The following is a 15,964-nucleotide window of genomic DNA, read 5'->3' as shown; positions in this document are numbered from 1 at the left end:
CAATCCAAATCTGTACTGGTCCCAGAACTGTACGAGTACCAATGCCCAACCTGTACCTGTACCAGACCTGTACCTGGTCTGTAGTAGTGGCAGACAAGTACTAGTGGCGGACCTATATCAGTTCTAGGTCCGTGGCCTTGCAGGTCACGGCACTTCAAGCGCATATCCAAGTATTTTTTAAATGCAATGAGGGTTTCTACCTCTACCACTCTTTCAGGCAGTGAGCTCCAGAACCCCTCTGGGTGAAAAAAGTTCTCCTCACCTCCTCTCCAATCCTTCTACCGATTACTTTAAATCTATGCCCTGTTTATTGACCTCTCTGCTAAGGGAAATAGGTCCTTCCTGTCCACTCTATCTAGGCTCCTCATCATTTTATACACCTCGATTAAATCTCCCCTCCATCTTCTCTGTTCCAAAGAAAACAACCCCAGCCTATCCAATCTTTCCTCATAGCTAAAATTCTCCAGTCCAGGCAACATCCTGGTAAATCTCCTCTGCACCCTGTGCAGTACAATCGCATCCTTCCTGTGATGCGGTGACCAGAACAGTACATAGTATTCGAGCTGTGGCCTAACTAGTGTTTTAGGGTCACCAACTCTGGTTGGACCTATTCCTGGAGGTCCCATCACATGACCTCCCATCTCTAATTTTTTTTTATAACTAATAAACAAAAGTGTTGAAACAGTGACGCAAACACCATTTTTTCTGTGCCGATGATTTTTCTCCTGGGGTTTGCTCAGTGTCCCGGACATTGATCAATTCCTGGAGACTCCTCAGCAAAGCTGGAAGGCTGGCAATCCTACCTGAAATCCCGCAAAGCCAAGACACACATTTCCCTATCCAACAATACACAATGCCAGAGCCAGCCGGCCATCACGGACAGTCAGCAGCAACTCTGGATTATTTCAGTAAGAAAATTATCGCACTGTAATTGCCTAAAGAGTTCAATTCAGTAATCAGGAACAGTCCAACAGGTGCAATTTAAGTATCATAGAATTATAGAATGATACAGTACAGTACAGACTGTAGACTGACAGCAATGACCTGATGATCCGACTCTAACTGCCCGTCTAACATGGCCCAGCGAGCCACTCAGTTGTACCAAACCGCTACCAAAAAGAACAACAGTTCTTCTCGAGGGCAATTAGGGATGGGCAATAAATGCTGGCCTTGCCGACGATGTCCGCATCTCATGAACGAACAAATAAAAAAAATGAGGCCATTCAGTCCATCATGCCTGTGTTGGTCTTTAAACGAGCTCTCCAATGAGTCCCACTCCTCCTACTCTTTCCCCCAGCCCTAAATATTCTTCCCCTTCAAGCATTTATCCAATTGCTTTCTGAACGTTATTACTGAATCTGCTTCCACCACCCTTTCAGGCAGTGCGTTCCTGATCTTAACTCGCTGCGTACAAAAAATGCTTCTTCAAATATAAAGGACAACAACAAGTTGTGAGGAGGGCACGAAAAATGTTCAAAGGGATATAGGCAGGCTAAGTGAGTGGGCAAACATTTGGCAGATGGAGCATAATGTGAGGTTATCCACTTTGGCAGGAAAAATAAAAAAGCAAATTATTATTTAAATGGAGAGAAATTACAAAATGCTGCAGTGCAGAGGGACCTGGGGGTCCTTGTGCATGAAACACACAAAGTTAGTATGCAGGTACAGCAAGTAATCAGGAAGGCAAATGGAATGTTGGCCTTTATTACAAGGGGGATGGAGTATAAAAGCAGAGAAGTCCTGCTACAACTATACAGGGTAATGGTGAAGCCACACCTGGAGTACTGCGTCCAGTTTTGGTCTCCATATTTAAGGAAGGATATACTTGCATTGGAGGCTGTTCAGAGAAGGTTCACTGGGTTAATTCCTGAGATGAAGGGGTTGACTTATGAGGAAAGGTTGAGTAGGTTGGGCCTATACTCATTGGAGTTCAGAAGGATGAGAGGTGGTCTTATCGAAACATGTAAGATACTGAGGGGGCTCGACAGGATAGATGCAGAGACGATGTTTCCCCTCGCAGGGGAATCTAGAACTAGAGAGCATAGTTTCAGAATAAGGGGTCGCCCATTTAAAACTGAGATAAGGAGGAATTTCTTCTCTCAGAGAGTTGTAAATCTGTGGAATTCTCTGCCCCAGAGAGCTGTGGAGCCTGGGTCATTGAACATATTTAAGGCGGAGATAGACAGATTTTTGAGAGATAAGGGAGTGAAGGGTATGGGGAGCGGGCGGGGAAGTGGAGCTGAGTCCGTGATCAGATCAGCCAATGGTCTTATTGAATGGCGGAGCAGGCTCGAGGGCCGATTCCTGCTCCTATTTCTTATGTTCTTATGTATTATGCTCCCACAACGCCACAGGCAGGTTTCTGAACAGGAACCGTAAGCTCACCTATTGTGATATCAGCGTTGCCACTGTGATAAGTTTTCCTAATTTTTCCGCTCGTTTAAATCACCCCACAGCATTTTCCACAGGAAGGAAGGAAGCAAAGAAAGAAGGAAAGCAGGAAGGAAGGAAAGAAGTAAAGAAAGAGCTGCTTTTCTAAAGCGCCTTTCATGACCTCAGTACGTCACAAATACTTCACAACCGATCAAATACTTTTGAAGTGTAGTCACTGTTATAATGTAGGAAACATAGCAGTTCCCACAAGCAGCAATGTGATAATGACTAGGTAATCTGTTATTAATGACCTTGGTTGAGGGATAAATATTGGTCAGGACACTGAAATAGTGCCTTGGAATCTTTTACATCCACCTGAGAGGGCAGACGGGGCCTCGGTTTAACGTCCCATCCAAAAGACGGCACCTCAGTCCCATCAAACACTCCCAGGGCAGGTACAGCACGGGGATGGATGCAGTGCTCCCTCAGCACTGCACTGGAGCATCAGCTGAGATCATGTGCTCAAGTCTCTGGAGTGGGGCATGAACCCACAGCCTTCTGCCTCCGAGGCAAGAGAGAGACCCACTAAGGGACAGCTGACACCGAGCCAGAATGCTAAATTGTACGGTGCCAATTTTCGGGGCTGGGTAATTCATGAAGTCCACGGATCGGGCACGGCGCTCTCTGCCCACGACGGGTGCTCCTCTCGTGCCAAGCTCCTCATCGAGAGCGCCAAATGTTAAGTTTCGCCCCCTTGTCTTTTGAATCCCACCCTTCAGTTTTCTCCCTTTTCCCTGTCTTGATGGCCTTGATTGAGCTAAGGGTCAAAAAATCCTGCTACTGCCTAAACCCTTGCCCAGTTGCCCAGCTCTCACGCGTGAATCTCGATATCAAGTAATAGTGGGCTTTTCGACCGTGGTGGGGGTCACCACAGCTGAGCCTGATCCTGCCGTCACTGGTCGTTCACAATCTCCCACTCCCCCCCCCCCCCCCCCCCCCACCCCCACCCCTCCCCACCCCTGCCCATTCTGGCAAAGTGTTGGTGGATAGTGCATTAAGAAACAATTGTGGATTGCATTTTCCAGGGTTAGAATGGGGCTAGTGTTTAACGGGTTAAATTATGAGGAAATTATGAGGTTTCCTAAACTTAGCTTGTATTCTCTGGAGTATAGAATATTGAGGAGTGATCTAATCGGGTTGCGTAAAAAGTTAAAAGGATTCAATGAATAAATACAGAGAAACTATTTCGCCTGGTGAGAGAATGGAAAGAGGCCTCTTCAAGCCTGCTGCGCCACTCAATCCGATCTGTATCTCAACTCGTTTTATCCCTGTTGGAACCATGGCCCCGAAATTCATGGTCCCAGGAAGGACCATTACTGCCTGTTTGCGGCAGCCATTCACCAAAATCGAATGGCCGCCGCTTTGGGCTCAACTGGTCGCCCCAACATAGTTTCGGCCCGGGCGGTCTTGCAGCGGTGTGGGCCATCGCCGACTCGCGTGGTGGTGTGGGGCTTGTGGCAGTAGTGACGCGCTAAACGTGCGCATCGCTGCCGCTCCGCCCCCCCCCCGGATCCATTTTAAGCGCGAGGAAGCCGGCCCTTTAGCCGACGGTGCCCCCGACAGCTTTTAGGACCAGTGCAGAGTGGCAGCGATCTCAGAGCCATGGGGGCGGAGAGAGACAAGAAGGTAAGATCCAAACCTAAGGATGTTTAGCACAGAATCCGCACTCAAGGGGAGAGAGGGAGAGGGAGAGGGAAAGAGGGAGGGAGAGGTAAAGAGAGAGGGAAAGAGAGAGAGAGAGGGAAAGAGAGAGAGAGAGGGAAAGGCAGAGAAAGAGAAAGAGGGAGAGGGAAAGGGAGAGAGAGAGAGGGAAAGAGAGAGAGAGAGAGGGAGGGAGAGAGGGAGGGCGAGAGAGAGAGGGAGGGAGAGAGGGAGAGGGAGAGAGAGAGGGTGAGAGAGAGAGAGGGACGAGAAAGCGAGAGGGAAACAGAAAGAGAGGGTGAGAGAGAGAGGGAGAGTGAGACGGAGGGAGAGAGGGAGGGAGAGAGGGAGGGAAAGAGAGAGGGAGAGGGAAAGAGAGAGGGAGAGAGAAAGAGAGAGGGGAGAGGGTGAGAGAGAGAGGGTGAGAGAGAGAGGGTGAGAGAGAGAGAGGGGGCGAGAGAGGGCGAGGGAAAGAGAAAGAGAAAGGGTGAGAGACTCCGCCAATGGGAATGAATCACGATATCACTGTGTTGGCGTTGTGGGGGCAATCATCGGCATCATCAGTGTCGGTTTAAACAGTATATTTGTAAAGGCTGTTCGAGGGTGGGGCATCTCCAGCGCATGTGTCTGCAACTGAGCAAACGTGCTGCGACACATCACGTGGAGGACAATGACCAGTATAGTGCGGATCCGGATATGCAATCCGAGATACCAGAGGAGGAAGTGTATGGACTGTATTCGTTCCGAACAAAGAGCCAACCGATAATGATTAATGTAAAACTTAATGGTGTGTCGATATCAATGGAATTGGACAAGAGTGCGAGTCAATCAATAATGAGCCAGAGGACATTCAACAGGCTATGGGATACTAAGGCTGTGAGGCCTAAGCTGAGTCCAGTCAATGCCAAGTTACGTACGTACACTAAAGAACGCATAACAGTGATTGGCAGTGCAGTAATCAAGGTATCGTATGATGGTGCAGTCCACAATTTATCGTTATGGATTGTTCCAGGCAATGGTCCAATGCTGTTCGGCAGGAACTGGTTGGAAAAAATCAAAAGGAACTGGAACTAGATCAAGGTGTTGTCGTCGGAGGAGGATACTCCATGTGCTCACGTGCTGAGCAAGTTCCCCTCGCTGTTCGAACCAGGCATCGACAATTTCACGGGAGCCAAGGTGCAGATCCACGTGGACTCGGATGCAAGACCTGTCCATCATAAAGCTCGGGCAGTTCCGTATATGATGAGGGAGATGATCGAAATCGAACTGGACAAATTCCAGCGTGAAGGGGTCATATCACCGGTTGAATTTAACGAATGGGCCAGCCCCATTGTTCCAGTGTTGAAAAGTGATGGCACTGTCAGGATTTGTGGAGACTACAAGGTTACGATCAACCGAGTTTCGAAACAGGATCAATACCCATTACCAAAGGCTGTTTGCAACGCTAGCCGGGGGGAAGTCGTTCACTAAACTGTATCTGACGTCGGCCTACATGACACAGGAGCTGGTCGAGACGTCGAAGAAACTTACGTGCATCAACATTCATAAAGGACTGTTTATCTACAACAGGTGCCCTTTTGGAATTCGCTCGGCTACAGCCATACTTCAGAGGAATATGGAGAGTCTTACTGAAGTCTGTCCCCAGAACCGTCGTGTTCCAAGATGATATACTGGTCACAGGTTAGTGATTCCGCCGAACATCTGAACAACCTGGAAGAGGTTCTACATCGTCTGGACAAAGTGGGACTCAGACTAAAACGCTTGAAGTGCGTCTTCATGGCACCGGAAGTCCAATTCCTGGGGAGCAAAATTGCTGCTGACGGTATCAGGCCTACGACTCGAAAACCAAGGCCATCAAAAATTCACCCAAGCCTCAGAATGTGATGGAGCTGTGTTCGTTCCTTGGTCTACTCAACTACTTCGGTAATTTCCTACCTAGATTGAGCACCTTATTAGAGCCACTGCACATGCTGCTAAGAAAAGGCGACAACTGGGTTTGGGGTGCATCTCAAGACAGAGCTTTTGAGAAAGCTGCTAATCTGCTTTGCCCCTAACAAGCTGCTGGTACATTATGATCCTTGTAAGCGTCTAGTATTGGCCTGTGATGCTTCGTCATATGGAGTCGATTGCGTGCTTCAACAAACTAATGAGTCGGGCAAATTACAACCTGTTCCATACGCTTCAAAAAGTTTGTCAAAGGCGGAAAGACCTTACAGCATGGTAGAGAAAGAAGCACTAGCCTGTGTGTATGGGGTTAAAAAGATACATCAGTACCTGTTTGGTCTTCGGTTTGAACTGGAAATAGATCACAAGCCACTCATTTCATTGCTTTCGGAAAACAAAGGTATCGTCCCGTATCCAGAGGTGAGCGCTGACATTATCTGCCTATGATTATGTCATTCACCATTGACCTGGCACCGAGAATTGTGCCGATGCATTGAGCCGTCTGCCATTGCCCACACCGGAGGTGGAAACGCCACAACCGGCAGACCTACTGTTAGTCATGTACGCTTTTGAAAGTGAAGGAATCCCTGTCACGGCCAAACAAGTTAAGACCTGGATCAGCCAGGACCCGATATTATCGGTTGTGAAACGTTGTATCCTTAGTGGTGATTGGTCTGCCATACCCAAGCAAATATATGAGGAAACCAAACCTTACATCTGTCGCAAAGACGAATTATCCATTCAATCAAATTGTATACTGTGGGGTAATCGTGTTGTTATGCCCAAGAAAGGCAGAGAAAAATTTGTGTATGATCTACACAGCACGCATCCCGGTATTTTCATGATGAAAGCCACTGCCAGGTCTCATGTATGGTGGCCTGGAATTGACTCTGATCTGGAATCATGCGTGCATCAGTGTAACACTTGCATGCAGTTTAGTAAAGTACCAGCGGAATCGCCGCTGAGTCTGTGGTCATGGCCATCTAAACCATGGTCCAGGATCCACATCGGCTTTGCAGATCCCTTCCTGGGAAAGATGTTCTTAGTTATGGTGGATGCTTATTCCAAGTGGATAGAGTGTACAATCATGTCATCCAGCACATCCACAGCTACCATTGAGAGCCTTCGTGTCATGTTTGCTATGCATGGTCTGCCTAACATTTTTGTAAGCGACAAAGGATCTTGCTTCACCAGTATGGAGTTTCAAGGGTTCATGAAACCCAATGATATCAAACATGAGGTCAGCACCATTCAAACCCACATCGAATGGACAAGCAGAGCGTGCGGTCCAAACCATCAAGCAGAGTATGAAATGTGTAACTCAAAGTTCACTACAAACTCGCTTGTCACGCATATTGCTTAGTTACAGGACAAGATCCCATATGCTTACTGGGGTCTCTCCTGCTGAACTATTGATGAAGAGAGGTCTCAAGACCAGGCTCTGTCTTGTCCACCCTGACTTGAATAATCGTGTCGAATACAGACGTCAAAGTCAGCAAGGGTATCATGATCGCGCTACTGTGTCACGTGACAGTTCTATCAATGATCCTGTATATGTACTGAATTACGGCAAGGTCCCAAATGAATTGCCGGTACTGTTACGGCCAAGGAGGGTAACAGAGTGTTTATTGTTAAGCTCAAGAATGGGCAGACATGCAGGAAACATGTCGATCAGATAAAGCTGTGGCACACGGATGAACCGGAACAGTCTGAGGAAGACACAATCAGTGACCAACCAACCTACCCTCAGTCATCAGAGGACTCCGCTGTCATCAATGAATCTGGACTTTCAATCACTGACATGGTCAATGAATCTGAACTTTCAATCCCTGACGTGGTCATTGCCACTCCGATCAGATCGGCCCCAGCCCCCAGTCATAACAGACTCAGAACACTCGCCCAAGGCTGGAGTTGAACTGAGACGTTCAACTCGGGAGCGGAAAACCCCGGACCGTCTCAATTTGTAAAAAGACCGTTACTAATATCTTAAAGGGGGATATTGTCATGTATGTATGCTTGGAGTTACTAGCCACCAATTGGCGCCACTGTCGGAGGTCATTGTGCTGTCCACACGTATGTGCAGCCCAGGTATAAAAGGCCAGCCATCTTGTAATGTAATCACTTTGGGCCCTAATAAAGTAGAGCCAGGTTTGTACCTGTGTTAGTTTACAGTATTCAGTCTATTGAGTTATTGCATACACAACAGAGATAGAGAGAGGGAAGGGAACAAAAGAGAAAGGAGAAAGAGATAGAAGTGAGGAAAGGGAATGTGAAACAGAATGAGAAAATTTGATTGGGGGAGAGTGAAATAGAGCAATAGGAATAGAGAAAGAGAAAAGGGGGAAAAAAACTAGAGAGAGAGAGAGAAATAGAGATCTCAAGATTCACAGAGAAAACTGAAATCTCAATCCAGGGGCTCAGACTGGAAACGTCGCCCCAGCTCAGCATCCCAAGCGGTAACAAATGGGAATCTGTTCCACCTCCAGGCTAGATCCAAGGTCGTACCATCCTCTGTCATTGAACTACAGTACGCAGACGATGCTTGCGTCTGCGTACACTCGGAGGCCAAACTCCAAGCCATCGTCAACATCTTCACCGAGGCGTACGAAAGCATGGGCCTTACATTAAACATCTGTAAGACAAAGGTCCTCCACCAACCTGACCCTGCCACACAGCACTGCCCCCCAGTTATCAAAATCCACGGTGAGGCCCTGGACAACGTGGACCTACTGTCAGCAAGGGCAGACATCGATGACGAGGTCCAACACCGCCTCCAGTGTGCCAGCACAGCCATCGGTCAGCTCAGGAACAGAGCTTTTGAAGACCAGGACCTCAAAACTGTCACCAAGCTTATGATCTACAGGGCTGTAGTGATACCCGCCCTCCTGTATGGCTCAAAGACATGGACTATGTTGTGTATCTGTAAAGCATGCACTCCCATGTTCCACCACCAGGGAGCGCATCCCCTGAAGTCCCAAGGGATCCCAGCATCCCTTGGGAGCACTGTACATAAGCCGACCCTGAAGGCCTGTTACTCACTCTGGAGTGTCTTAATAAAGACTGAGGTCATTGTGACTTTAACCTCCCGGTGTGCAGCCTCATCTGTGTTAGGAACACAACAACTGGCGACGAGTGTACAAATCCAACGCAAAGATGCAGCACACTGTGGGCATCCTGGAGAAGTTCTCAGAGGGTGAGGACTAGGAAGCCTATGTCAAACAGTTAGACCAGTACTTTGTAGCCAACAAGCTAGACGGAGAAGGAAGCACTGCAAAAAGGAGAGCGGTCCTCCTCATGGTCTGCGGGGCACCGACCTACAGCCTCATGAAGAATCTTCTGGCTCCAGTGAAAGCCACAGATAAGTCGTATGAGGAGCTGTGTACACTGGTTCGGGAGCATCTTAACCCAAGGGAGAGCATGCTGATGGCGAGGTATCGGTTCTATACGTGCCAACGATCTGAAGGTCAGGAAGTGGCGAGCTACGTCGCTGAGCTAAGGCGACTTGCAGGACAATGTGAGTTTGATGGCTACTTGGAGCAAATGCTCAGAGACCTTTTTGTGCTGGGCATTGGCCACATGAGACCATCCTATGAAAACTTTTGACTGTAGAGACACCGACCCTCAGTAAGGCTATTGCGATAGCACAGGCGTTTACGTCCACCAGTGATAACACCAAACAAATCTCTCAGCACACAAGTGCTAACAATGTTCATAAATTAACTGGAACTGTGTTTGCAAGCAGAAATGTACAGGGCAGAAACCATGAGTCTGCAACTGCCAGCAGGCCTCAGATGACTGAGAGTCCACAAGAAAGGATGAATGCAAGGCAATTCACACCTTGTTGGCATTATGGAGGCTTCCATTCAGCCTATTCATGCCGCTTCAAAGGATATGTTTGCAAGAACTGTGGAACAATGGGGCACCTCCAACGAGCTTGCAGACAAGCCACAAGCTCTGCAAAACCTGCTAACCACCATGTGGCAGAGGAAGATTGGTCCATGGTGGATCAAAGCAATTTTAAGCCTCAGAGAGAGGAGGCAGATGTTGAAGTACACGGGTTGCAAACATTTTCGACAAAATGTCCACCTATAATGCTAAATGTAAAATTGAATGGCTTACCCATAGCCATGGAACTGGACACTGGCGCTAGCCAATCCATCATGAGTAAAAAGATGTTTGAGAGACTGTGGTGCAACAAGGCTCTCAGACCAGCCCTGAGCCCCATCCACACGAAACTGAGAACGTACACCAAAGAGCTTATCACTGTCCTGGGCAGCGCCATGGTCAAGGTCACCTACGAGGGCACGGTGCACGAACTGCCACTCTGGATTGTCCCAGGCGATGGCCCCACATTGCTTGGAAGGAGCTGGCTGGGCAAAATCCGCTGGAACTGGGATGACATCCGAGCGCTATCACATGTCGATGAGGCCTCATGTACCCAGGTTCTTAACAAATTTCCTTCCCTTTTTGAGCCAGGCATTGGAAACTTTTCCGGGGCGAAGGTGCGGATTCACTTGGTCCCAGAGGCAGGAACCATTCACCACAAGGCGCGAGCGGTACCTCACATGATGAGGGAGAGAGTGGAAATCAAGCTGGACAGGCTGCAATGCGAGGGCATCATCTCCCCAATGGAATTCAGCGAGTGGGCCAGCCCGATTGTTCCAGTATTCAAAAGTGATGGCACGGTCAGGATTTGCGGCGATTATAAAGTAACTATTAATCGTTTCTTGCTACAGGACCAATACCCGCTACCTAAGGCAGACGACCTATTTGCGACGCTGGCAGGAGGCAAGACGTTCACCAAGCTCGACTTAACTTCAGCCTACATGACGCAGGAGCTGGAGGAGTCTTCGAAGGGCCTCACCTGCATCAACACGCACAAGGGACTGTTCATCTACAACAGATGCCCGTTTGGAATTCGGTCGGCTGCAGCGATCTTCCAGAGAAACATGGAGAGCCTACTCAAGTCGGTACCACGCACGGTGGTTTTTCAGGATGATATATTGGTCACAGGTCGGGACACTGTCGAGCACCTACAAAACCTAGAGGAGGTCCTCCAGCGACTGGATCGCATAGGGCTGCGGCTGAAGAGGTCGAAATGCATCTTCATGGCAACAGAAGTGGAGTTTTTGGGGAGAAAGATCGCAGCGGATGGCATTCGGCCCATAGACGCCAAGACAGCGGCTATCAGGAACGCGCCCAGGCCACAGAACTTCACGGAGCTGTGGTTGTTCCTGGGACTCCTCAACTATTTTGGTAACTTCCTACCGGGGTTAAGCACCCTCTTAGAGCCCCTACATATGTCATTGCGTAAACGTGAGAACTGGGTATAGGGAATAAAACAAGTAATTGCTTTTGAGAAAGCCAGAAACATTTTATACTCCAACAAGCTGCTTGTATTGAATAACCCGTGTAAAAGACTTGTGCTAGCATGTGATACGTCGTCGTACGGAGTCGGGTGTGTTTTACAACAAGCTAACATTGCGGGGAAGTTGCAACCTGTCGCCTATGCCTCCAGGAGCTAATCTAAGGCCGAGAGGGCCTACAGCATGATTGAGAAAGAGGCATTAGCGTGTGCGCTCGGGGTAAAGAAAATACATCAGTACCTGTTTGGCCTCAAATTTGAGCTGGAAACCGATCACAAGCCCCTCATATCCCTGTTCGCTGAAAACAAGGGGATAAATATTAATGCCTCAACCCGCATACAAAGGTGGGCACTCACACTATCAGCATATAACTATACCATCCGCCACAGGCCAGGCACCGAGAACTGTGCGGATGCTCTCAGTCGGCTACCATCGCCCACCACGGGGGTGGAAATGGCGCAGCCTACAAACTTGTTGATGGTGGCGCAGCCCGCAGACTTGTTGATGGTCATGGAAGCGTTTGAAAATGATAAATCACCTATCATGGCCCGCCAGATTAGGACTTGGACCAGCCAAGATCCTCTGCTGTCCCTAGTAAAAAATTGTGTACTGCATGGGAGCTGGGCCAGCATCCCTGTTGAAATGCAAGAGCTAATCAAGCCGTTCCAGCGGCAAAAGGACGAGCTGTCCATTCAGGCAGACTGCCTGTTGTGGGGTAACTGCGTAGTGCTACCTAAAAAGGGCACGGAGACGTTCATCTCGGATCTCCACAGCACACACCCGGATATAGTAATGATGAAAGCGATAGCCAGATCCTACGTGTGGTGGCCCGGTATCTACTCTGACTTAGAGTCCTGTGTACGGCAATGCAACGTGTGTGCTCAGTTGAGCAAGGCGCCCAGAGAGGCACCACTAAGTTTGTGGTCCTGGCCCTCCAGACCATGGTCGAGGATCCATGTCGACTATGCGGGCCCGTTTCTCGGTAAAATGTTCCTGGTGGTGGTGGATGCTTTTTCAAAATGGATTGAATGTGAAATAATGTCGGGAAGCACCGCCACCGCCACCATTGAAAGCCTGAGGGCCATGTTTGTCACCCACGGCCTGCCTGACGTACTGGTCAGTGACAACGGGCCATGTTTCACCAGTGCCGAATTTAAAGAATTCATGACCCGCAATGGGATCAAACATGTCATCTCGGCCCCGTTTAAACCAGCCTCCAATGGGCAGGCAGAGCGGGCAGTACAAACCATTAAACAAGCCTTAATTGAGTCACAGAAGGCTCACTCCAAACCCGCCTGTCCCGAGTACTGCTCAGCTACAGCAACGAGACCCCACTCGCTCACAGGGGTGCCCCCGGCTGAGCTACTCATGAAAAGGACACTTAAAATCAGACTCTCGCTGGTTCACCCCAACCTGCATGATCAGGTAGAGAGCAGGCGGCAGCAACAAAATGTAAACGATGATCGCGCCACTGTGTCACGGGAAATTGATCTGAATGACCCTGTGTACGTGCTAAACTATGGACATGGTCCCAAGTGGATCGCGGGCACAGTGACAGCTAAAGAAGGGAGTAGGGGGTTTGTAGTCAAACTAGACAATGGACAAATTTGCAGAAAGCATCTGGAGCAAACGAGGCTGCGGTTCACAGACTGCCCTGAACAACCCACAGCAGACACCACCTTTCTCGAGCCCACAACACACACCCAAAGGATCAACGACACCACGCCGGGTCAGGAAATTGAACCCATCACGCCCAACAGCCCAGCAAGGCCAGGCTCACCCAGCAGCCCTGCAGGGCCAACAACACGTCAGCCCAGCGAGGGCACAGCCAACACACCAGAACAGACATTTGTACCGAGGTGGTCCACCAGGGAAAGAAAGGTTCCCGACCGCCACACCTTATAAATAGTTTTCACTTTGACTTTGGGGGGGGGGGGGGGGGGAGTGATGTTGTGTATCTGTAAAGCATGCACTCCCTGTTCTGCCACCAGGGAGCTTATCCCCTGAAGTCCCAAGGGATCCCAGCATCCCTTGGGAGCACTGTATATAAGCCGGCCCCTAAGGCCTGTTACTCACTCTGGAGTGTCTTAATAAAAACTGAGGTCACTGTCACTTTAACCTCCGTATGCAGTCACATCTGTGTTAGGAACACAACAGACTATTTCCAGCAGACACCTCAAAGCAGTGGAGAAGTATCACCAACACCGCCTCTGCAAGATCCTGCAAATCCACTGGGAGGATAGACGCACCAACGTCAGTGTTCTCGCACAAGCCAACATCCCCAGCATCAAAGCACTGACCACACTCGATCAGCTCCATTGGGCAGGCCACATCGTCCACATGCCTGACACGAGACTCCCAAAGCAAGTGATTTTCTCGGAGTCTCGACACGGCAAGTGAGCCCCAGGTGGGCAGAGGAAACGCTTCAAGGACACCCTCAAAGCCTCCTTGATAAAGTACAACATCCCCACCGACACCTGGAAATCCCTGGCTCAAGACCACCCAAAGTGGAGGAAGAGCATCCGGGAGGGTGCTGAGCCCCTCGAGTCTCGTCGCCGAGAGCATGCAGAAAGCAAGCGCAGGCAGCGGAAGGAGCGTGCGGCAAACCAGGCTCCCCACCCACCCTTTCCTCCAACCACTGTCTGCCCCACCTGTGACAGAGACTGTGGGTCCCTCATTGGACTGTTCAGCCACCTGAAAACTCACCTTTGCAGTGGAAGCAAGGCACCTTCGACTTCCAGGGGCTGCCTATGATGATCTTACACGTGCCTAACCTGCAACTTTGCCTCAGCGTCTCCCTTGTGGCTGCCTCATGGGTCTGGGAAGGACTGCTGCGTTCCCTGTGTGGAAGCTGTAGATGTCCTTCTGGGAAGCCCTCGGGCAGCTTTGGGCCTTGGAAAGGCCGGCTGGAGACTGGTCAACACCCTCCTGGAAGGCTTCAGTCTGACTTGGCTCGGGCGAGGCCATGCGCGGAGGCACTGGGGCCAGGAATGCCGCGAGCCGGAGAGAGAGCATATCCGGGCCCGAGGAGCCTGAATAACTCTCCATGGGCCGCACAATACCACCACTACCAATCTGAGGGAGCTCAGGACGGTGCTGTGGTGCCACACCAGAAGGTCCCCCATGGTGTGTGGTGGACCCAGCCACGAAAGCAACACTGAGGTCCCGGGGGGGCAACCAGCTGAGACTGCATGCGAGCAGCCACAGCCTGAAAGCAACCAAATATGACAGCACTTTGACGCTCCGTCGACTCTTGCAGAGCCACGGCCAAAGCAGCACCGAAAAGCTCGTTCCCTCGCACATGTGCTGTAATGGCAGTTGCCACGTCACCCTAAGGGTGAATTTCCCGTGGGAATAACGCCCCAATTAAGACTGCAAATTTTCAGGTTTGAAGGGCTAATAAGACTTTTTTTGTGGTCAAAAAGCTGAACTTGGATCCAATGGCCACAGCAAACCTTGCAGTGATAATCGGGGAAAAAAGGCCTCAATACCATCAGCTTTCTGGCTGCTCTGAATTTCGGCCCCCTTGTCCCTTGATACCCTTACCCAACAAATATCTATCGACCTCAGTCTTAAAAGTTTCAATTGCCCCCCCCAGCTCCCACTGCTTTTGGGGGTAAGAGTTATAAATTCCCACTGCCCTTTGTGTGAAATAGTGCCTCCTGAACGACCTAGCTCTAATTTTAAGCTTATGTCCCCTCGTTCTTGACTCCCCGGCCGGAGGAAATCGTTTTTCTGTGTCTGCCCTGCCAAACCTTTATGCCACTACCCTGCATGGCACAGTTCCTGGATAATATTCTCACAGCAATGTGCCCGCTGTCTCCAGAGGTTCGGTCTTACTTGCCCTGGGCAGATGCAGGCTAATGTATCGGATTGTAAACTGCTAACTCAGCAGCAATTAGCACAAAGTGCTCCAATGTGTTCATTCCAAAGTAAGTGCTCTAGAGGGGGAAGAATTAAAGGGACAGTCCTCCTTCTCGGTCCCTCGAGGTGTAAGCGGTGCTGACATCTCGAAACTCACCAAGCACGTGGCAGTCCGGGATTTATTTGGTAACCGAAGTGATTTACGTTTGCCACGAGGACACCGGCACCAACAGGAAGCACAGTGAGTTTGCTTGAAGAGTGGATTTTTAGTTAAATTTCTCTGATATTTGTACCCCAAACCCTGCCAAAACGTACTCCGAGACCCCGGCACATAGACCAGGTATTGGAAGAGGGCAAGTCTTTGTTCTCAATACATCCCCCACCCCCGCCCCGGCCGTGTGAAGAGTAGGCCGTGATAGTTTACAGAAGCGCTGAGTGAAAGCCAAGGGGGCCCTGGGAGTGTTTGACGGGACAGTGTGGAGGGAGCTTTACACTAAATAGTGCTATACTTGAACTATGAGTGTTGAGCCCTGAACCTGGGTTCCTGAAATAGAAACGGTTGCATTCCCCAGCACTGGCATCAGCTCAATGAACACAATGAAAGCATTAATGCCATAATTCAATTTACAGAATTGATGGTGAATGAATCTCACCGTTAATGTTCTTCAAACTCTAACAACTGGTTTCATCAATTGTCAGAATGTATTTTGTTTTTT

General features: G+C 49.6%; 1 protein-coding gene across 4 annotated transcripts in view; it reads right to left on the bottom strand.

The window, feature by feature from the left end:
- LOC139228935 (multiple epidermal growth factor-like domains protein 6) overlaps positions 1-15,964 on the bottom strand; it is a 487,750-nt gene that overhangs the window by 167,011 nt on the left and 304,775 nt on the right. The gene's annotated exons all lie outside the window — the stretch shown is intronic.

The sequence above is a fragment of the Pristiophorus japonicus genome, chromosome 18, assembly GCF_044704955.1.
Source record: "Pristiophorus japonicus isolate sPriJap1 chromosome 18, sPriJap1.hap1, whole genome shotgun sequence".
Lineage (NCBI taxonomy): Eukaryota > Metazoa > Chordata > Chondrichthyes > Pristiophoridae > Pristiophorus > Pristiophorus japonicus.
Note: the sequence above shows the minus strand (reverse complement) of the source record. Positions and strands in the feature narration are given on the sequence as shown.